General features: G+C 42.7%; 1 long non-coding RNA gene and 1 pseudogene across 1 annotated transcript; one reads left to right on the top strand and one right to left on the bottom strand.

Annotated features, from left to right (window-relative positions):
* Positions 1-23,176, top strand: part of LOC129025685 (RNA-binding motif protein, Y chromosome, family 1 member F/J-like) — a 372,015-nt pseudogene that overhangs the window by 173,196 nt on the left and 175,643 nt on the right.
* LOC129025966 (uncharacterized) lies at positions 4,494-18,996 on the bottom strand. The gene is made up of 5 exons (XR_008497374.1): positions 18,842-18,996; positions 14,896-15,007; positions 10,365-10,439; positions 9,630-9,668; positions 4,494-4,539 (listed from the first exon to the last, which is right to left on the bottom strand). It is a non-coding gene; the product is annotated as an uncharacterized LOC129025966 (long non-coding RNA).

Genomic DNA, 23,176 nt, shown 5'->3' with positions numbered 1-23,176 from the left:
TCATGGGAAGGACCCATTCCTTTGTTTGCATTACATTGTGGCCAGCAGCCTTGTGCACAATGGCAGTTTTTCAGTGGTTTCTTACAGCTCTCTAGATAACCTGCAATTATGTTTATTTATATGGTTTACAATATCTTCGTTAGCCTTTACCTCTAAACTTGAGGCTGGGTACAATGCTAAAGTCTGTAATTTCAGTACTTTGGGAAGCTGATGTTGGAGGATCCTCTGAGCCCAAAACTGTTAGACTACAGTGATGTATAATTCAGCCTGTTGACAGAGCAAGACCCTGCCTCTAAGTAAATAAATAATAAAAATACAACTGATAGTAGTATTTTTGTTTTACTGTTTGGAAACACAAATTTCCTTGACCAAATACATGAATATTTGATAGCCACTAACACAGCACATTTGCTTGTGCATGGGAGCCAATGCAGGAAAGCAGAGGGATTGGATGCTCTTTCTTCTTAATGCCTGAACATGTGTACTGTGATGATAAGCAGTGAGTTTGGAACAGGAAGGCTTTCTGCCAGAGCCATCAAAACTGTGGGAATAAAATCCTTCACAAGTCAGGAAACAAAACAGTCTTTACTGGTGTTAGTAAATGGAAAATCTTTTGCAGATTTGATTTCACTTTTAATTTAGTATGGATTAGGCAGCATAATAGAGACTACCCTGCCCCTAATAGTGTATGATTTGATGACAAATGTCAACTATGTTTAGTTGTCGAAAACTAGGTTTCAGCTCCTCCAAGAAGTTTAGTTACACGAGTAATTTTGACAATACTCATAGTTACATGAGTAACTTTGACAGTATACACCAGCTTATTTTAAAGTTTCTGTTAGTCCACCAGAGACCTAAATATTATTAATATTATTTTAAACATAAAATATTATTTTAAACATAGTTCAAAATTCATGTGCATAATGAGCAAAATTGTGTTTTTATTTTTATTCATTTCCTTTTGGTTTTATGCCTTTCATTCTTTTTCTCCCTCCCTCCCTCTCTCCCTTCTCCTTTCCTTCTTTCCTTTCTTTCTTTCTTTGTTTCTTTCTTTTTCTTTCTTTCTTTCCTCTATCTCTGTATCTCTCTTTGATATTTTTAGAGGGAATCCTGCTCTGTCACCTAGGCTGGAGTGCAGTGGCATGATCTCCGCTCACTGCAACCTCCCCATCCTGGATTCCAGCAATTCTCCTGTCACACCCTCCCAAGTAGCTATGACTGCAGGAATATGACACCAATCTTGGCTTTTTTATATATACTTTTTCTGTACTTTAATAAAGACCAGATTTCACAATATTTGCTCAGGCTGGTCTCGAACTCCTTTCCTCAAGTCATCCATCTACCTTAGCCTCTCAAAATGCTGGGGTTTCAGGCATGAGCCACAATGCCCACCCAGTTTTATGCATTTCTCTTCTCAGTGATCTCTCCTATCTATTTTATTATTTAATTTCATTTTTATTTCTGAGACAGTGTCTTGCTCTGGTGCCCAGGATAGAGTGCAGTGGTGTCATCTTACTTCACTGCAAACTCTGCCCCAGGGATTCAGTGGATTCTCTTGCATCAGCCTCCCATGTAGCTGAGATTATATCCATGGGCCACCAAACCCGGCTAGCTTTGGTATGAAGTTAGACAGGGGATCTTGCCATGTTGGCCAGGCTTATCACAAACTCCTGACATCAAGAGATCCACCCACCTTGGCCTGCCAAACTGCTGGGAGTGCAGTTGTGATCCCCTGTGTCCTGCCTCATATCTGCTTTAAAGCTCAGTTGATAAGCAATATTGTCTTCCTGGAATGCTTTATGTTTACAAAACCACTATAGCACTATTACTTAGCTCCTTAGGATAAAATACGGTAACACACAAAACATACAGACACAGACACAGACACAATCAGTGATTAAATGATCAGTGTAGGCGAGGACCTAAAATGAAATATGAATTGCTGCAGTTGACTAAAATTAAAGCAGACCAGAGTTGACACATACCCAGAAGAGAGATGTGAACAGAGTCTTTCAAAAAACTCTATCAGATACATGTTATCTTCCAGCCATAGCAAAGGGACATTAAATATCTGTTGTGTTTAGAATAGTCTTGATTGTTTAACTTTTCCAAGGTATTAGCATTCATGATGTTGGCCTCTAAAGCTCTCCAAAATTACTCAAATCAGTAGACAACTCAGTTTTTCTAGGAGTCTAAAGTGCTTTTCAAAATTATCAAAAAGTTAGTGGCTTAAAACAATAACCATAATTTACTGACTGTCAGTCTCTAAAATCTTCCACCATCTCTCAGCCAAATGATTGTGGTTCAGGGGCACTCAGGAGGACACAATCTAGTGATGGCTCAGGATGGGGACATTGGCAGGTGTCTTCTTATTTCCCTGGTGCCATGGCTAGCATGACTCAAATAGTGCAGGCTGGGCTGCTGAGATCCTCAGGCATCTCCTTTTATTTCTATGAGTCTCTCCATGGAATGTCCCTTCTGCACAGTGTTGTCAGGATGTTAGACTTCATGATGTACTAGTCTGGGGCTCCTGAGGGGTTTGTCCCCATGAGAGCAGGAGACTTAGGCAGAGCTGTGTCACCTTTTCTAGCCTAGGCCAGAGGTGGCCCAATATCCAGAAAATGCTTTCAATATTTTCTATTAATTAGAAGCAAGTACTGTGTTCTTTCACATCAGGAATATTTTCAAATTGGTTTGCGAAGAATTTCAAAGTGCGTTTTAGACAATTACAGTGGCCATGCCTAAAAATTACTTATTTTTATAAGTGCTGGATGGGTTTTACCCAACATAATATGAGATACAGACTTTTAAGCTTGAAACCTATGTCATAGCTCTGAAAATTTGGTTATATATTGAAACAACTCTCTAGCAAAAATTGATTTTGAAATGAGACCTATAAATAAATAAAATAAATGAGGTAATGTCATAAATATCTGCATGAAATGCTTATAAAGAGGTCAGCCTTAAAAATGCCATGAAGTCTAATATGCCACCCTTTTACTATTTCTATGGATATTACTTGGACTGGAGGACAAGGACTCAGGGGTCTGCTGGTCAATCTCTGCACCTGGAAACAGTGGCTGGGGCACCAGGAGTAACACTTCGGGCCATAACCATGTAGTAAGGACAAGGAGTCCATCTGGATTAAGGAGAGTGTCACTATGTATATTGCTATATATATATACACACATATATATATACACACACACACATATATATATATATATATATATATATAAAACACCATATCAGAAACTCGGTAGTCATAGTGAAATCAAAAAATAATCACAGTCAATTCGATCTCATACCTAGACTGAAATATGAAACTTCTAAAGAAAAAAAAGTTAAGAACTTTGGGCTTGTCAAAATTTTCCTATATAGATAAAATTATTGGTGACTTTCTCTCACTAGAAAACATAAACAAAAATCCGTGTTTTGTATATATTTAAATTAAAATATTTTTATTTCTACCAGTTATGACATGCAAGCAAGTAATAAAGTGAAAGTACAATAATAAATAATAAAATTATATAAGGACATTTCTTTGTCAAAAAATTCCATTGAGACTATTAATTTTATAAAACCATGGAGAGTGCTTCATGAAACTACATTATACAGTACTTTTTAGTATTTTACTTACATTTTAAATAATCAGCAAATTAAAGGAAATTCTGAATCATTATTTACCAATATCATTATTCTATTCAACAAATTCTTTTGATATTAAATATTTTAAATAAAACATTAAAAACAAATTGTATTCACTGATATCAACTTTTGATGAAATAATACTTCTCTATTTGTAATCTTGTGAAATATATCTTTCTCCTCACAATGGATCTTTTGTAACATCAGTGTTATTATTTTCTCTGATACAAACCCTGTGATATCTCAGGGCTTTACTGTACCCATACATTACATGCCTCCAGAGAGTAGGCTTCAAACAGATGGAAAAATTATATTTGTGACAAAATTCTAGGAAAGGGAATGATAAAATGGGATGATAATTTCTAAATTTCTAACTGTTCATCAATGGATTTGGATATATTTAGATATAGACAAATATTTGCACACCGCAAGTTTGCACAGTGTATATACATTTATATGAGATACCCATAATGTATGGGTTGTGTAATCTTTTAATTAATTCTCAATTTTACATGTGGGAAACTTGGTAAGAGTTTACCATCATCAAACACTCAATCTGAACTACTGTACTCAATTCGTAAAGCCAACAAAATACCTGTCAACATTCATTTCAATTAATCCAATAATGTTAACTGCTGATAACTTCATTCTCCTTGTCCCCTGTTAACAGCTGAAAGTTTATTCTCATCCTAATTCAGCACTCAGGGTGCCATCCAGAAGAGACTATCACCTTTCTGTGGATTGTGATCTCTGACTCCACCACTTTCATCCTATAGCAGTCCTACCTTTGCATATTTAATGAACTTTGTATGTGGTTAAAAAAAATAAATGTGCAGTGAAATGTCAGGCCATGCAGTGAAGCGTTCAATTGTTTCTATATCCCTAATTGACCTTTCATGTTATAGAATATAAGGAAAACAATTCAATACATTCCTTAGTACCCAGTCCAATGAACCCTTTCTTATTAATATGCCAGACCTGTCCCTTCAAGGAACTGACATATAAACACAGCTAGATGTATCAAAATTTCTTCTCAATAATAACCATTATGTTAATAACTGTTGCCCAGATCTGGACCCTGCCTGTGAAATCTTTGGTTGGAAATTGCTATAATCGCTCAAACTAGGGGAATGACTATTTTGTGGCATAATTACTGCTGTCATCTTCCTGAAAAATATCACATTAGATGGCAGCTTTTAGTTAGATCAATTCTATTAATTTTTAATGTCTATCATTTATGATATTGTACAAGTAAAGATCTTTGAAAACTTAAATGGTTAGCTGAGAAATGACTAAAGTAACTCACAGCAATTCAAACATTCATTTACTTACTAGAAGTGCCATACATCATTAACTTCTGATGAAAACAAAGTTGGGAAATTGCAAGTGCTAAATTGCTTACTAAAGTATGTATTTCAGGATATTTTATAAAACTATCCATGCCATGTATGATGCTTCACCAGCAAGGATAAAGCTTTAGCCTATATAAAAAATAGTATTTGGTTCTTAATACGTCTCTACATTTGTCTTCATAGCCTCAACACAAAAACACCCATGTACTTGACTTTCGGCTGAGTTGACTACCAGTTGTTAGGATTTTTATTCTGTTTAGAATAAAAATTTCAAAATTTGGTGACCAAATATGAGAAATCACACTCTCACCATAAGTAGTAATTATTCTCAAGTGCCACTGCAAATACAAAATTGAAAGAAGAAGTTAAATCTATTATATTGCAATATTCTAAAATCTAAAATTTCCTCTTTGAGGTCTGGTGGTTCATGCCTGGAATTGCAGCTCTCTGGGAAGCTGAGAAGGGAGGACTGCTTCAAACCCAGAGTTTGACAGCTGCATAGGCAACACAGAAAGAACTATCTCTAAAATGTAACTAATTATTTAATTAGTTAAATTGGGCATGAGGGCACACATCTGTTGTTCTGCTTACTCAGGAGTCCATGGTTGTAGTTAGCTGTGATCATACACTGCACTTCAGCCTGGGCCATGAGGCAAGACTTTGACCTACAAAATGATTCAATATAAAAAGCAAAATAAATTAAAATAAAAGCACTTCCAGGTGTTTTTTGGAAGTTTGTATAATTGCTCTAAAAGTAGAGACATTGTTTAAAGTTGAGCAGTCAATGGAGGAATGGGCAGTGAACATTGTTTATATTGTTTTCCAAAAATTAGGATAAATATATTAGAATATTATATATAAATAAAATATTAAAAAAGGTTATATATGTAATAACCTTTTGTACAATAAATATTGACAAATGTCAAGCCATTGTGTTTATAGACTTTTCCTTCAAAATATTCATAGTTCAATTGGAGAATGAAGAAAAGAGCAATAATTGGAATGTACTCTGGCAAGCATTACTATATATACAATTTAGTAACTTAATTGGGGGGAAAGAAGTTCTTAACTGGGTTTACAGGGGTGTGGAGAACCTTCTTAGGGCAGGAACAATTGACAGCATCTGTAAGGATACAAATTTGCAAGAAGAATAGAATATTTGGGAGAAAAATGTTGTAGAGAAAAAAGAAACATTCTTTCTATAAATGATAGAAGTACCAACAGTGCATATGATGCCATCTGCCAAATGCTTTCTAGCTCAATAAATATTGTTGAATGAATATTTCTTGAATGAATCCATGAATGGAAGATATTGGGAAAAGGATTCTGGAAGGGATTTTCAAAATCCTATAAAGGAAAGGTAATTAGCCTGGACTTTGCAATTTTGCCTGCTTTTCTTTACAATCTTTTTATGTTTACTACCTCACAAGCTGTTTTACTTTTTGTTCGTTTCATAAATATCATGAATGAATCTTTCCTGAGAGTAATTCTCTCTTGATCTCTTGATACTGTATTTATCTCTGATATTCCTTTGTGTGAGGCCCTGGGTTTGTATGCCCACAGCTACATCACTCTCCTCTCCCTGGCACCGTTCTGTAACAGAGAGAGCCCTGGGCCTTGGGAGGCATGGTTCCTACTCTCCTATATAAATTACTTCCTGTTTCAGTTCAGTCAAGGGGTCACGCTGCAGAGATTAGAAAACAAGAAGATGAGAGAAGCCAGTTTATTTCCTTCTCCTTCTCAGTAAGGGATATGTTTCCACAGTGATTCCATGCCTGTAGGATATGCTTTCTGTGTTTTCATTTTCCATATAGTGACCCCAATCCTAGACTGGTTCTTCAAATGCCATTTTCTCCAATTGTCTTCTCTAAAGGATTTCAGTACTATTTTGGAGTTTTAAATTTAAAAAAGAAATATTGATATGGAAGGGGGGCAGGGAAGTGTCTGGTGGAGGAGGCTGTGGTTCTTGGCTAGGGCTCCACCATCAGGCCTGTGCTCACTGACCTAGGTGAGGATACCCACTTCTGTTTTCTTGCCCAAATTGGTGAGGTCATACGATTCTGTTTTTTTGCCCAAGTGTTGCATTTTCCAAGACCACCCTGGTCTACCATACACCATCCTGTGCTATAAGAAACCCTGAGATCCTAGCAGGCAGACACATGGCAGCTGGACATCGAAAGGAACCATCAGCAGAAGAAGATACAGCAACTGGACCTGGAGAGGACACCAGAGAAAGGAGAGCACAAGGACTGAGGCAGTAGGCCATCCACTGCAAAGAACATTGAGTTCCATGGGGCTGTGGGAGGAGAGCACTGAGCTGCACCATTCCGGGGAAAAGCACCTTCCCACTTCATCTCCCTTCCGGCTCTCCATCCATCTGCTGAGAACTTCCAGTCAATGAAACCTTGCACTTATTCTCCAAGCCCATGTGTGAGCCAATTCTTCAGGTACACCAAGGCAAATACCCCAGGATTGAGAAAACCTCTGTCTTTGTAGTAAGACAAGGCATCTAATTGAGCTAACACAAGCCACCTACAGATGAGTAAACTAAATTAACACCATGTAACACATGCCCACTAGGGATTCAGGAGCTGTAAGCATTCACCCCTAGATGCTGCCTGGGGTCGAAGCCCCACAACGTGTCCTCATTTCTCACCAGGTTGCAGGGAATAAAGGACATTTTCCCATTTCAATGTGAATCTGTTTCCATTGCAGTGTGTTTTCTGCAACACTGCAGTGTTACCTCATTTTACATATTTGATGAAATATATTACAAAGTATAACTAATGTAAGCAGAAAATAAATGGTGGAGAATAAGGAAGAAAAATGAAACATTGTGTTTCACAGTGAATGTAAACTACTATAAGTATGATTAATCAGTGCATGAGACCAGCCAAGCAGTCTTAATGTCATGAGGGGGCACTACTCCATCATCTTGCAATTTCATTCTGAGACAGAGAATGTGAGCAGCAATATGGTCAGATAGGCAAGAGGATACAATCTGGTGAGGTGTGGATTGTGTCCTGCGCCTTCACCTGCAAAAAGGTGAAGACAGATGATACAGAAGTTACTTCCAACTGCATCCCCACATTCCCTTAATTGCACAAGTGGAGCACACCAAGGCCTGGTGTTCAGGTGGGAGTTCTCCAACTTGCCATGAACATGTGGAGTGCAAACTGGGGCCTTTCACTCTGAGGGCTTTCATCCATGGGGCTAAATGGGAGTGGGATGGATTGATGCTGGGTGGGATGTGGCCTCCAGAGTTGCCTCTTTTTTTTCTGAGTTCCATCTTCCTCATTGAATTAGGGTTTCCTTGGTCTGGGTCACCGTCTTCCACACTAATCATTTCCCAGTTCACAAAGGACAACCCTCATGGGAATCCATTGCGTGAGTGTTTTCTTCTAAACACTATCACATTTTAATGAGTCAGCAGCTTTGATACTTTTAAAACAGTAAATTCCCGCACAGCCACCAACAGGGAAACTCTTGTTGTCCCACCTCTATCAGAGGGTGGCATGAGTCCTATGGAATGAGAACCAGGCAACCCCGTGTAACATTTGCCTGGTAATCTAGGCTCTGTTTCGTTTCATCTGCAGGTCCATTCTCATTATCACAGGGCTCCTTCTCATTGTCAGGGAGTTGTTGCTGAATGGGACTGCCTCTGACCACAGATCTTTTGGCTGCAAGGGGTTTCAAAGGGTAAAAAAGACTTTGGATAGATTGGCTGAGCTCCAGGTTATGGGTTGTGGTCGCATCATGGGGGCTGAGAATGTTTGCATTTTGCAGGAGGATTTTGCATCCTCTGACAAGAAGCATGGAACATTGCTTGGACTCCAGCACAAGGCAGCTCATTCTCTCAGGCCAGCACTGATTTTTCTTCGCTTTCCTAGAGATTCCATATTGCCCATCAACAGCACTACTCGACACTATTTTCAGGTTTGCAATTGCCACAGATGGCCTCTGAGATGCTGATTCAACCTCATCTGCACCCAAGAGAGGCCAGTCCAAGGTGTGAGAACACTGCTCCAACTTTGACTTGCCTTTTTCATGGTTCATGACTTTCCCAGAGAGCCCCTGCAAGGCCAACAATGAAGGGAGGCAGTGAGGTCAAGAGCCCAGCCATCATTCACTGACACCCGCCTCTGGGGTCTCAGGTATGATTCTAATCACTCAAAGAACCTTCAGCAACACAGCAGACTATATTCCAATTTCCATGAGACCCGATTCTGGCACACAGCCTCTTTCAGGATTGGAGTCAGAAGAGCAGTTTCTAGCGACGACCTCACAGTCACAAAAGGCCTTTCTTTGCAGCAGTACCCGACCACCAAAACGGCTCAGAGGATCACTGAGGTTGGGAGATTTAGGGTTTGGCAGTGGGTTTTCACAAGGAGCCTTTTTCCAAATACCAGGCTGTCTCGGCCTGTACCAATATTCTTTGCTTAGGCAGGCTAATAGCTCTGACAACTGGGCCCCCAAGTCTGCCTTACAAATGCAGATGTGCTAGTCTCAGAGTACCAGGTCTGATTTTGAATAGTGGAACCACGAATGTCACCATTGCCTAGTGAGAAGTCTCTGTGGCTTGCCGGAAAAGAATGCCTCCATGGAAGTGTGTCAGTGATGGACTCTCACCTGTCTTCTTTGTGGGATCCACAGGATAGTCCCATGATCCTAGTAGAAAGCAAACATGAGCCAGCCTGAAAAACGTCAAGCAGTGCCCTAGGAATAAACCGCGACATCTCTAAAAATCCAAAAGAAGCTGCAAAATTTCCAAGGCCAGCCTAGATGTTGTAGGGGTGAGTCTTTTTGAAATTTACCCCACTGTGATGTCTAGGAGCAGCCCGTCTATGTTTTCCGGGGTTGCTCTCTCTCCAGTAGGGTTTCCTACAGAATCATGCAGCATCAGGAGCTGCCAGGCTGTGTGTTTCAGTGAGAGTGTTGTGAGTATTGGATGTCTGTGTGTGTGTGTGTCGTATTGTGTGTTTGCGTGGGTATGTTTCTGTCCCTGTAAGTGGAGTCTGCTTAAAGGAATATGGCTAATACCCTTCAGCACTTCTTTGTTTTGAATATCAAAACCATTTAATGGCCCATCTGTGTGGCTCTGCTCAGCTCTGGGGCTCCGTGTTCTCTATTTCTATGAAAATCATAAATCCCCAGTGAACTGGAAGGTGGGCTAAGACCAGCGAGCATCCAAATCACATCCCCATGCAAATAATAGTAATAGTAATAATAATAATAATAATAATCCTCTAGAAAGAAAAGGAGCACACCATACTAAAACACAGACATCTGCCACTGTTTCCTTGTCCTGAGTCCAACCCAGGGAGAGGCACTAGCAGTCTTGTCCACAGGGCCCGTTGAATTTACCTCAAATTTGGTTTGCAGCTGAGTGGGTGCTTCATGTTGTGAGGGGACACTCCTCCATCATCTTGGGATTTCATCCTGGAACATATGGTATGAACACCAATAAGGTCAGATAAGGATGAGGATATAACCTTAGCCCCCATGAGACCACGACCCACAACTTGAAGTACAGCCAGCCTGCCTGAAGTCCCTATTGCTCTCTAAAACCCTTGGCAGCTAAATAATCTGTGATGAAGACATTCCCATCCAGCAACAGCCCAATGAAAGAGCCCTTCTACAAAGAGAAGTCCATGCAGATGAAATGAATCAGAGGCTAGATTACCAGTAAAAATCCAGACACTACTGCCTGCTTCTCACCCTACAGATATCATGCAGCACCCCCAATAGAAGTGATAGAACTAGAGTTTCCTTGTCAGTGGCTGTAACTGGAATTAACAATTTAAAAAGTATGAAAGCTGCCCAGTCATTAATACATTACAGTGGATAGAAGGAAATGCTTCCTTAGTGGGTTCCTATGAGGGTCGTTCTCCATGAACTGGGACACATTTAGTGTTGAAGTCATTTATCCAGACCCAGGAAACCCTAGGCCAACAAGGAACATGGAAGTCAGGAAAAGAAGAAGCAAGTGTGGAGGTCACATCCCAAGCAGCATGAATCCATTCCAGTCCCATTTGGCTTCAGGTATGAAAGCCCTCAAATCAGGTGTTTGCCAGGATGGCCCCAGTTTGCACTCCAAATGTTTCTTGCACATTGGAGTACTCCCACTCAAACACAGGGCTGCTGTGGACTGATTGTGCAATTAAGGGAACTCAGGGAAGCAGTTTGTCATACCTTCGGTGACTTTTTTTTTTTTTTTTTTTTTTTTTTTTTTTGCAGGGGAAGTTGTGGGACCCCATCCACCCCTCTCCAGATTGTATTTACACCCTATTTGACCTTAGTGCTGCTCCCACTCCATGTCCCAGGGTGAAATCCCAAGAAGATGGAGGAGGGCCAACTCATGACATGAAGCACCCGCTCAGCCAGTAGCTGAATTTGAGGTAAATACATGGGGCTTGGCAGACAAAATGGCTAGTGTCTCTTTGTGTGTTGGCTTCAGCATAATGAAACACTGGTAGATGTCTGATATTTTGGTGTGGTGTGCTCCTCTTTCATTTATTTATTAATTTATTATTTATTTATTTTTTATTTATGTATTTATTTTTAGAAGAGTAGCTTTTTCTTGCAGGAGAAGGTGATTTGGACGCTGGTAGGTCTCCACCCACCTCCCAATTCAGTGCAAATTAATGATTCAAAGAAAACTAAAGAACAGGGAGCCCCGCAGCCCAAGCAGAGCCACACAGAATGGTCACCAAAAGGTTTGGAGACTAAAAAAAAAAAAAAAAAAAAAGAAGTACTGAAGCGAAGTAGACACAATCCTTTAAGCAGACTCCACTTACAGGCACACACACACACACAAACACACAATGCCAGACACACACACAGACATCAGACACTCACAACACTTCCCCAAAAACACACAGTACAGCAGCTCCTGATGCTGCGTGTTTCTGCAGGAAGTCCCACCTGGGAAAGAGCAACCATGGGGAACACAGGCAGGCTACACCTCGAAATCTCAGTGGGGCAGCTTTCAAAAAGACTCTACCCTACAACATCTAGGCAGGCATGAGGAAACCTGCAGATTGTTTTGGATCCTTAGGGATTTCACTTTTTATTCTTGAAGCTGTGCTTGAAGTTTCTTGAGGCTGGTTCAAGTCTGCCCTCTTCTAGATTCATGGAACTATCCCATGAATCCCACAGAGAAGATAGGCGAGAGTCCACTGCCAACGCACCTTCATGGATGTCTCCTTCTCTGCCAAGCAGGAGGAATTGTTGCTAGGCAATGGTGACATTTATTGTGACGCTAACCAGAGCTCACAATCAGGCCTGCTGCTCTAAGACTTGCACATGTGGGTTCGTGAGACCAACTCAGGTGACCATCCATCTGAGCTGTCAGCCTCCCTAAGTGGAGGAAAACAGTACAGGTAGAGCCAGCCTGGTATTGCAAAAAAAAATGCTTCCTGCCATTACGCACTGCAGGATGCTAAAATTCTCGACCTTAGGGCCTCTTCGGGACATTTACATATTTGGGTTGTGCTGGAGGAGGAGGTGTTTCAATACTGTAAGGTGGATGCCGAACACTGCTCTTCTGACTCCAATCTGAAAGGGGCTATGTGCAAGAATCAGATCCTATATGAATTGGAATATAGTCTGGTGAGTTGTTGAAGGGTTTTTGTGTGATGGAATCATACCTCAGACCCCAGAGGTGGGGATCAATAAAAGATGGCTGGACCCTTGTCTTCATTGTCTCTCTTCATTTTGGGCCTTACCGGGGCTGTCTCAGAAAGGTAGAAACCACAACAAAGGCAAGTCCAAGGTGGAGCAGTGTTCTCATACATCGAACTGTGTTCTCATGGGTGCAGATGAGGTTGAGAAATTTTCTCAGTTGCTGTCTGTGGTGATTACAAGCCTGAAAAATGCCAGTATTGTTGTTGAGGGGCAATGTGGACCCAACATGAAAGCAAAGAGAAATCAAGGCTCTCCTGAGAGAATGAGTAGACATGTGCTGGAGTCCAAGAAATGTTAAAAGATTTCCTGTGAAAGGATCCAAAATCCTCCTGCAAAGTGCAAACAATCTCAGCCCCCACAATGAGACAACAGTTCACAATGTGGAGTGCAGCCAGCCTAATTGAAGTCCATTTTGCTCCCTGAAATCAGTGGCATCAAAAAGATGTGTGGTGAGAGGCAGCCCATCTAGCAACAGTCCAATGAAAGACCCCCTCCATAATAACAAAGAACATGAAAATGAAATGAAACAGCTAGATTACTGGGTAAAAGCCAGACATGACTGCCTGCTTCTCATAGTACAGGAATCATGCAGCCCTTTGATAGAAGTGGGAGAGCAAACTTTCCGTTGCTGGCTGTAATGGAAATTTGTGGTTTTAAAATTATCACAGAAGCTCAGTTATTAAAACATGACAGTATTTAGGAGGAAACACGAAATGCATTTTAATGAGGGTCATTTTTCATGAACATGGAAATGTTTAGCATGGAAATCATTGAGACAGATCCAGGAAACCTTATGCCAATGAGTAACTTGGAAGTCAGGAAAAGAAGAGGCAAGTGTGGAGGCCACATACTACCCAGCATCAGTCCATCCCACTCCCATTTGGCTTTGGGTATTGAAGCCCTCAAATGGGAAGTGTGCCAGGTTGGCTCCAGTTTGTACTAAAAATGTTTCCTGTAAGTTGGAGTACTCCCACCTGAACACTGGCCCATGGTGTGGACTGCTTGTGCAACTAAGGGAATGTGGGGATGCAGTTTGAAGCACCTCTGTGTCCTCGGCCTTCATCTTTTTTGCTGGTGAGGATACAGGACCCCATCAACCACTCACCAGATTGTATTCTCACCCCTATCTGACCTTATTTCTGCTCACAGTCTCTGCCCCAGAAAGAAATCCAAAGACAATGGAGAAGTGCCCCCTGATGACACTAAACACCTGCTCAGCTGGAAGCTGAATTTGAGGGAAATACAATGGGCTCTGTGGACAGGACTGCTAGTGTCTCTTTCTGGATTGGCTGCATTACAATGAAACACTGAGAGATGTTTGTTTTGGGTGTAGTGTTTTCCTCTTTTTTTTCCCAGAAGAGTGCCATTATTTGCAGGGGAAGATGATGGGGACCCCGGCTGGTCACAACCAGCCTACCTATTCATTGCTGATTCATGATCCAGAGAAACATAAGGAACAGGGAGCCCTGCAGCCCAAGCAGAGTCACACAGACAGGCCATCCAAAGGTTAAAACACTAAAAAATAAAAAGCACTGCAGTGTGTTAGCCACATTGCTTTAAGCAGAAACCACTTACAGGCACACACACACAAACCCACAAAGCCACACACACCCACAGATATCCAGCACTCACAACACTCCCACAGAAACACATAGCCTGGTAGCTTCTGAGGCTGCATTGTTATGCAGGAAGCCCCATCTGAAAGAGAGCAACACCAGGGAACACAGGAGGTCGGAACCTAGAAACCATGGTGGGGCACATTTCAGTAAGTCTCACCCTGAGGAATCTAGGCTGCCCTGAGGAATCCTGCAGATTCTTTTGGATCCGTAGGAATTTTGCAGTTTACTTCTGGGGCTTTGCTTGACATTTCTTCAGAGCAGCTCACATCTGCTCTCTCCTTGGATTGTGGAACTGTCCCATGGATAACACAGAGAAGATAGGTGAGATTCCACCACTGACACACTTCCATAGAGGTCTCCTTCTCCACCAAGCTGCAGGGACTTGTCGGTGAGCACAGGTCAAATTCATTGTGATGCTAGCCAGAGGTCACAGCTCAGGCCTGATGCCCTGAAACTAGCGCATGCATGTTAGCGAGGTGGACTGAGCTGTCAGCCTGCCTAAGCAGAGGAAAATGGTACAGACAGAGACAGCCTTGTATTGGGAAAAAGACTGACTGTAATAACCCACTGCAGGACCCTAAAAGTCTTACCTTAAGGCCCCTATGACCATCACCATGGTTGGGTCATGGTGGAGGAAGACCCATTTCATGACTGTGAGGTTGTTGCTGGAATATGCTCTTCTAACTCCATTCCCGAGAAAGGCTGTGTATAAGAATCAAGTCCCATGTGGATTAGAATATAGTCTGGTGAGACATTGAGGGTTCTTTGGGTAATGGAATTATACCTGAGACCCCAGAGGCAATCTCAGGCACACACAAACACACACACACACACACACACACACACACACAATGTCACACACATGCAAACATTTAACATTCCAAGGTGGAGTAGTGTTCTCACAACTCGGAACGTCCTCTCACGGGTGCAGATGAGGTTGAGACAGTGTTTCAGAGGCCCACTATGGTGATAGAAGCCTGAAAAGGGTGTCCAATAGTGCTGTTGAGAGGCACTGTGGACCCTCAATGAAAGCAAAGGAAAATCAAGGCTTGGCTAAGAATGAGGTGCCTTGTGCTAGGGTATAAGCAATGTTCAATGATTCCTCTCAAAGGACCCCAAAGCCTCCTGCAAAGTGGAAATATGGTCAGCTCACACAAGGAGACAAGGACCCACAACCTGGAGTGCAACCAATTTTCCCGAAGTCCCTTTTCCTCTCTGAAATCCCTGGCAGCTCATAATCTGTAATGAAGGCCAGTCCCATCAAGCAACAGCCCAATAAAAGAGTCCCCCCACAATAAGAAAGCAGTGCGGATAAAATAAAAGAGGGTAGATTACCAGGCAATAACCAGACACAGCTGACTGCTTCTCATCCTACAGGAATCATGCAACCCTTCAATAGAAGTGGGAGAATAAAAGTTTCCTTGTTGGTGGCTGTAACAGGAATTTATGGTTTTAAAAGTATCAAAGCTATGCAGTCATTAAAATATGACAGTGTTTAGGAGGAAACACTCATGCATTGGATTCCCATGAGAGTCGTTCTCCATTAACTGGGAAATGTTTAGTGTGGAAGTCGAGACCCAGGAAACCCTAGGCCAACAAGAAACACCAAAGTCAGGAAAAGAAGAGGCAAGGGAGGCCACATCCCACCCAGCATCAATCCATTCCACTCCCACTTGGCTCCCAGGTATGAAAGACGTCAAATCAGGAGTTTTCCAGGGTGGCCCCAATTTTAGCTCCAAATGTCCTTGCATGCTGGAGTACATCCACCTGAACACTGGGCCACCATATTGACTGCTTATGCAATTAAGTGAATATGGGGATGGAGTTGGAAGCACCTTCTGTGTCATCTATCTGCGTTTTTTTTATGGGACCCCATCCAAGTGTACTTTATGGGACCCCATCCATCTCCCACCAGATTGTATCCTCACCCCAAACTGACCCTGTTTCTGTTCACTTTGTGTCAGGATGATATTCCAAGAAAATGGAGGATTGCCCCCTCATGATGTGAAGCCCCTGCTCATCTGGGATCTGAATAATGATCCACAAAAAAATAAAGAACATGGGCCCCACAGCTCAAGCAGAGCCACACAGATAAGTCATGAAAAGATTGAGAAACTCAAAACAAAAAGAAGGGCTGAAGTGCATTAGCCACATTCTTTTAAGCAGACTCCACTTATGGGAACACACACACACACACACAAACTCAGAATTCCACCTGCTGCAGGAAGAGGCTTTTCAAGACTGTGAGGTGGTCGCAGGAATTACTATTTGGACTCCATTCTTGAAAGAGGATGTGTGCAAATAATTGGGCCTCATGGAGACACTATAGTCTGGTGTGTTGTTTAGGGTTCTTTGGGTGATAGAATCTTACGTGATACTGCAGAGGTGAGTGTCAGTGAAAGATGCCCGGGCTCTTAACCTCAATGCCTCCGTTCATCCTGGGCCTGGAAGGGCCTCTCTGGGAAAGGCAGGAACAGTGACAAAGGCAAGTTCAAGGTGGAGCAGTGTTCTCACACCTCAGACTGGCTTCTCACAGGCCATCTGTGGCAATGGCAATCTTGAAAAGTATGTCTAGTGGTGTCGTTGAGGGGCATTGTGGATTTTTCATGAAAGTAAAGAAAAATCAAAACTCATCTGAGAGAACCTGCAGCATTTTGCTGGTGTTTAAGCAATGTTCAATGATTTCTGTCAGAGGACCGAAAAGCCTCCTGCAATGTGCAAACAACCTCAGCTTCAACAATGAGACAACAACCAACAACCTGGAGCATAGCCAGCCTACCTGAAGTCATTTTTGCTTTCTGAAATTCCTGGCAGTTAAATAATTGTGATGAAAGGCAGTCCTATCCACCAACAGCCCAGTGAAAGAACGCTTCCACAATGAGAAGGTCATGCAGACAAAATGAAACAGAGGCTGGATTACCAGGCAAAAGCCAGACATGGTTGCCTCCTTCTCATCCCACAGGAATCATGCAGCCCTCCAATAAAAGTGGGATAACAAGAATTTCCTTGTTAGCAGCTATAACTGGAATTTACAGTTTTAAAACTATCAAAGCTGCCCAGTCCTTAAAACTTGACAGTGTTTTGAAGGAAACAATCCTGCAATGGATTCCCATGTGGGTCGTTCTTCATGAAGCAGAAAACATTTAGTGTGGAAAATGGTGAGCCAGACCCAGAAAACCCTAGACTGACAAGAAACATCAAAATCAGGAAAATAAGAGGGAAGTGTGGAGGCAACAACCCACCCAGCATCAGTCCAACTCCCATTTGGCTATGGGTATGAAAGCCCTCAACTCGGGAGTTTGCCAGGATGGCCCAATTTGGCTTCTGAAATGTTCCCTACACATTGGAGAATTCCCACATGAACACTGTGCCATGTTGCTGTTTTGGTTAGTGTAGCCTTGTAGTATAGTTTGAAGTCAGGTAGCATGATGCCCCCAGCTTTGTTCTTTTGGTTTAGGATTGACTTGGTGATGGGGGATCTTTTTTGGTTCCATATGAACTTTAAAGTAGTTTTTTTTCCAATTCTGTGAAGAAAGTCATTGGTAGCTTGATGGGGATGGCATTGAATCTATAAATTACCTTGGGCAGTATGGCCATTTTCATGATATTGATTCTTCCTACCCATGAGCATGGAATGTGATACAAACAAATGGAAGAACATTTGTTTGTATTTGTTGCATGCTGGTGCAGCATACCAGCATGGCACATGTATACATATGTATCTAACCTGCGCATTGTGCACATGTACCCTAAAACTTAAAGTATAATAGTAATAATAAAAAAAAGAAATGAAAGAAATGCTGTGGTGCTGTTGGAAGCAACTTTTGTGTCAACTATCTTCACATTTTTTGCAGGTGAATGTGTGGGTCCCTTTCCACCTCTCAACAGATTGTATCCTCACCCCTATTTAACCTTGTTGCTGCTCACACTCTGTCCTAAAATGAAACCACAAGATGATGAAGGAGTAACCCCTCATGACCTGAAGCAACTGCTAGGCTGGCAACCGAATTCAAGGTAAATTCAAGTTGGGCACAACTGTTAGTGTCTCTCCATGTGTTGGCCCAAGGACAATGAAACTCTGGAAGTGTGTTTGTGGGTGTGGTGTGCTTCTCTTCTTTCTAGAAGAGTGGGTGTTTTACAGATGGGTGTAATTTGGATTCTGGCAGGTCTGACCCAGCTCCCAATTCACTGCAGATTCAAACTCCACAAAATGATAAAGAAAAGGATGCCCAGCAGCCCAAGCAGAGCCACAGATAGGCCAACAAAAGGTTGGAAGACTGAAAAAAAAAAAAAGTGTTGCAGGGTATTAGCCACATTGCTTTAAGCAGATTCTACTTACAGGCGCACCCACCCCCCCACACACACACACACAAAGCCACACACATACACAGACATTCAACATTCACATTACTTTCACAGAAACATACATCCTTGCAGCTTCTGAGGCTGCGTGGTTCTGCACAAAGCCACAACTCTGCGGAACACAAGCGGGCTGTACCTAGAAATCACAGTGGGGCAAATTTCAAAAAGACTCACCCCTACAATGTCTAGGCAGGTCTGAAGCATCCTGCAAATCCTTTTGAATCCTTAGGAATTCCACAGTTTATTCCTGGGGCTCTGCTTGATGTTTCTTCAGGCAGGCTTATGTCTGCCCTCTCCTAGAACTATGGGAATATCCTGTGGACCCCACACAGAAGGCGGCAAGAATCCATGGTCAACGCACCTCCATGGAGGGCTACTTCTCTACCTTATGGCAGGGACTTGTTACTAGGCAATGGTGGCATTCATTGTGATGCTAGCCAGAGCTCACAGCTCAGGCCTGGTGCCCTGAGACTAGTGCATGTGCATTGGTGAGGCAGGCTCTGGCACCCTGTTGTCAGAGCTGTCAGCATTCCTAAACAAAGGAAAATGTTATAGGCAGTAGTGGCCTGATATAAAAAAAAATGATGCCTGTGATAAACCCTTCAAAACTCTAAAAGTCTCAACATTACCACACCTTCAGGCAGTCTTTGTGGTCAGGTCCCACTGAAGGAAGCGGTGTTTTGAGACTGTGAGGTGGTCCATGGAAACTGATATTCAGACTCCATTCCTGAAAGAGGCTGTGTCAAAGAACCTTTTCCCATGGGGATTGGAATATGGTCTGGTCAGAGGTTGAGGGGTCTTTGGATGATGGTATCGTACCTGAGATTCCAGCGGTGGGTATTAGGAAAAGATGGCCATGCTTTCAACCTTGATGCTTCCCTTCATTTTGGGCTTTGCAGTGCTGTCTCAGAAAGGTAGAAACCACAAGAAAGCAAGTCCAAGATGAAGCAGTGTTCTTGCACCTCAACCTGTCTTCTCACAGGTGCAGAGGAGGTTCAGACAGTGTCTTCAAGGCTGACTGTGGCAATTACAAGCCTGAAAAGGCTGTCCAGTAGTGCTATTGAGAAGCACTGTGGATTCTCCATGAGAATAAAGATAAATCAAGGCTCACCTGATAGAATGAACTGCCTTGTGTTGGAGTCAAAGCAACATTCAAAATTTCCTGTCAGCAGACAAAAAGCCTCCTCCAGTTTGCAAAAAACCCAGCCTCCAAATACACACCATGACCCACAACCTGGAGTGCTGCCAGCCTACTCAAAATCCCTTTTGCTCCCTGAAATCTTTGGCAGTGAAAAGATCTGTGGTGAGAGGCAGTCCCATCCAGCAACAACATAATGAAAGTCACACACAGTGAGAAAGGATGTGCAGATGCAATAAAATATATTCTAGATTCCCACTCAAAAGCCAGATGGGGCTGCCTGTTTCTCATCCTATAGGAATTATCCAGCCCTCCAATGTAAGTGGGTGAACAAGTTTCCTTGTTGACTGAAGTAACGGGAATTTATGGTTTTAAAAGTATCACAGCTGCCCAGTCATTAAAACGTGACAGTGTTTAGAAGAAATCACTCTTTCAATAGATTCCCATAAGGGTCGTTTGCGATTAACTGAAAAACTTATGTATGGAAGACATTGAGGCAGACCCAGGATACCCTAGCATGATGAGAAACATGGAAGTTAGAAAAAGAAGAGGGAAGTATGGAGTCCACCTGCCACCAAGCATCAACCCATCCCACTTCTATTTGGCTCTGGGTATGAAAGCCATAAAATCAAGAGTTTGCCAGCATGGCCCCAGATTGCATTCCAAATGTTCCCTTTGCATTTGAGTACTCCCACCTGAATACCGTGCCATCTTGTGGACTAGTTGTACAGTTAAAGGAATGCAGGTATGCTGTTGGAAGCAAATTCTGTTTCAAATGTCTTCAAGTTTTTTGCAGGTGAAGGTGTGGGTCCTCATTCACCCCTCAGAAGATTGTATCCTCATCCCAATCTGATCTTATTTCTGCTCACACTCTGTCTGAGAATGAAATCTCAAGATGATGGAGGAATGCCCCCTTAAGACCTGTAGCACTTGCTCAGCTGGGAATGGAATTCAAGGTAAATTCAATTGGCTCTGCATACAGGACTACTAGTGTCTATCCCTCGATTGGCCTCATTACAATAAAACACTGGGAGATGTCTGCTTTTAGGTGTGATGTGCTCCTCTTCTTTCGAGAAGAGTGGCTGTTTTTGCAGGGGGAAGGTGATTTGGTTTCTGGCAGGTCTTACCCAGCCTCCCTATTCACTATGTATTCATAATCCACAAAAAAATAAAGAACACGGAGGCCCACAGCCCAAGCAGATGCACAGACAGGCTATCAAATGGTTAAGAGAGTTAAAACAAACCAACCAACCAACAAACAAACAAAGAAGCACTTATGTGCATTAGCCACATTCCTTTAAGCAAACTCTATTTACAACTGCACTCACACACCCACTCACACACCCACACACACAATGCCAAACACACACACAGACATACAACACTCACAACACTCCCAAAGGAACACACAGCCCGGCAGCTTCTGAGGCTCTGAGGTTCTGTAGGAAGCACCATCTGTGAGAGAGCAACCCCGGGGAACACAGGTGGGCTGCATTCCAGACTCAATCCTACAACATCTAGGCAAGCATGAAAGCTCCTGTAGATCCTTTTGGATTTTTAGGTATTTTGCAGTTTATTCCTTGGGCTCTGCTTGAAGTTTCTTAAGGCAGACACACGTCTGCCCTCTCCTAGGATCATGGGATCATACTATGGACCCCACAGAGAAGACAGGCAAGAGTCCACTGCTGATGCAACCTCCACGGAGTTCTCCTTCTCAGCCAAGCCACAGAGACTTGTCCCTAGGCAGCGGTGCATTCATTGTGATACTAGCCAGAGCTCACAATCAGGCCTAGTGCCCTAGAGCTAGGGCGTACTCATTTGTGAGGAAGACTAAAGTGCCCAGCCATCAGAGCTGTCAGCCTGCCTAGGCAGAAGAAAATGGTACAGTCAGATCAAGCCCGGTACCTGCAAAGAAGGTACCCACTGTGAAATCCCACTGTGGGACCTTAAAAGTCTAGACCTCCCAGGGCCCCTTTTGTGCCATCTCTGTGGTTGCTTCCCGCTGGAGAAGGAGGCATTTTAAGACTGTGAGTTTGTTGCTGGAAACTTCTATTCTAATTAAATTCCCAAAAGAGGCTGTGTGCAAGAATCAAGTCCCATGGGATTTGGAATATAGCCTGGTGTGTTGTTTAGGGTTCTTTGGGTGATAGGATCATACCTGAGACCCCAGAGGCTGGTGTCAGTGAAAGATGGCTGTGCTATTTACCACACTGTCTCTCTTCATCCTGGGCCTCACATGGTCTCTCTGGGAAAGGCAGTAACCATGACAATGGCAAGTCCAAGGTGGAGCTGTGTTCTCACACCTCTGATTGGCCTCTCACAGGTGCAGATGATGTTGAGACAGTGTCTCAAAGGCTGTCTGTGGTGATAGCAATCCTGAAAAGGGTGTCCAGCAGTGCTATCAAGAGCCACTGTGGATTCCCGATGAAAGCAAAGAAAAATCAAGGCTCACTGAGAGAATAAGCTGCTTTGTCCTGGGGTCCAAACAATGTTCAACAATTCCTGTCAGAGGACCCAAATCCTTTCTGCAAAGTGCAAACAACCTCAGCCCCCAAAACGAGACAATGACCCACCACTTGGAGCTCAGCCAGCTTTCCTGAAGTCCCTTTGGCTCTCTGAAATCCTGGCAGCTACATAATCTGTGGTGAGAGGCAGTCCCATCTAGCAGCAGCCCAATGAAAGAGCCCTTCCAAAATGAGAAAACCATGTAGATGAAATAAAACTGAGGCTAGATTACCAGGAAAAGCCAGACATGGCTGCCCGCTTCTCATCCTACACAATGAGGATCAAGGTCTATCCGATAGATATGGGATAACAAGAGTTTCCTTGTTGGAGGCTCTAATGGGAATTTATGGTTTTAAAAGTATCAAAGCTGCCCAGTCATTAAAACATGACAGTGTTTAGAAGTAAATATCCATGCAACGGATTCTAATGAGGGTTATTCTTTGTGAAATGTGAAATGTTTAGCATGAAAATTGTTGAACCAGACCAAGTAAAACCTAGGCCAAGGAGAAAAATGGAAGTCAGGAAAAAAGAGGCAAGTGTTGAGGCAACATCCCACACAGCATCAATCCATTTCACTCCCATTTGGCTTTGGGTATGAAAGCCCCCAAATCAAGATTTTGCCAGAATAACTCCAATTTGCACACCAAATGGTCCTTGCACGTTGCAGTCTCCCAACCTGTACACCGGGCCACAGGGTGGACTGCTTGTGTAATTAAGGGAATGTGCGAATGGAGTGGAAAGCACCTTCTGTGTCATCTGCCTTTATTTTTTTGCAGGTGAAGTTGTGGGTCCCCATCTACTCCTCACCAGATTGTATCCACACCCTTATGTGACTTATTGCTGCTCACACTCTATGTACCAGGATG

The sequence above is a fragment of the Pongo pygmaeus genome, chromosome Y, assembly GCF_028885625.2.
Source record: "Pongo pygmaeus isolate AG05252 chromosome Y, NHGRI_mPonPyg2-v2.0_pri, whole genome shotgun sequence".
In the NCBI taxonomy this organism is placed as follows: domain Eukaryota; kingdom Metazoa; phylum Chordata; class Mammalia; order Primates; family Hominidae; genus Pongo; species Pongo pygmaeus.
Note: the sequence above shows the minus strand (reverse complement) of the source record. Positions and strands in the feature narration are given on the sequence as shown.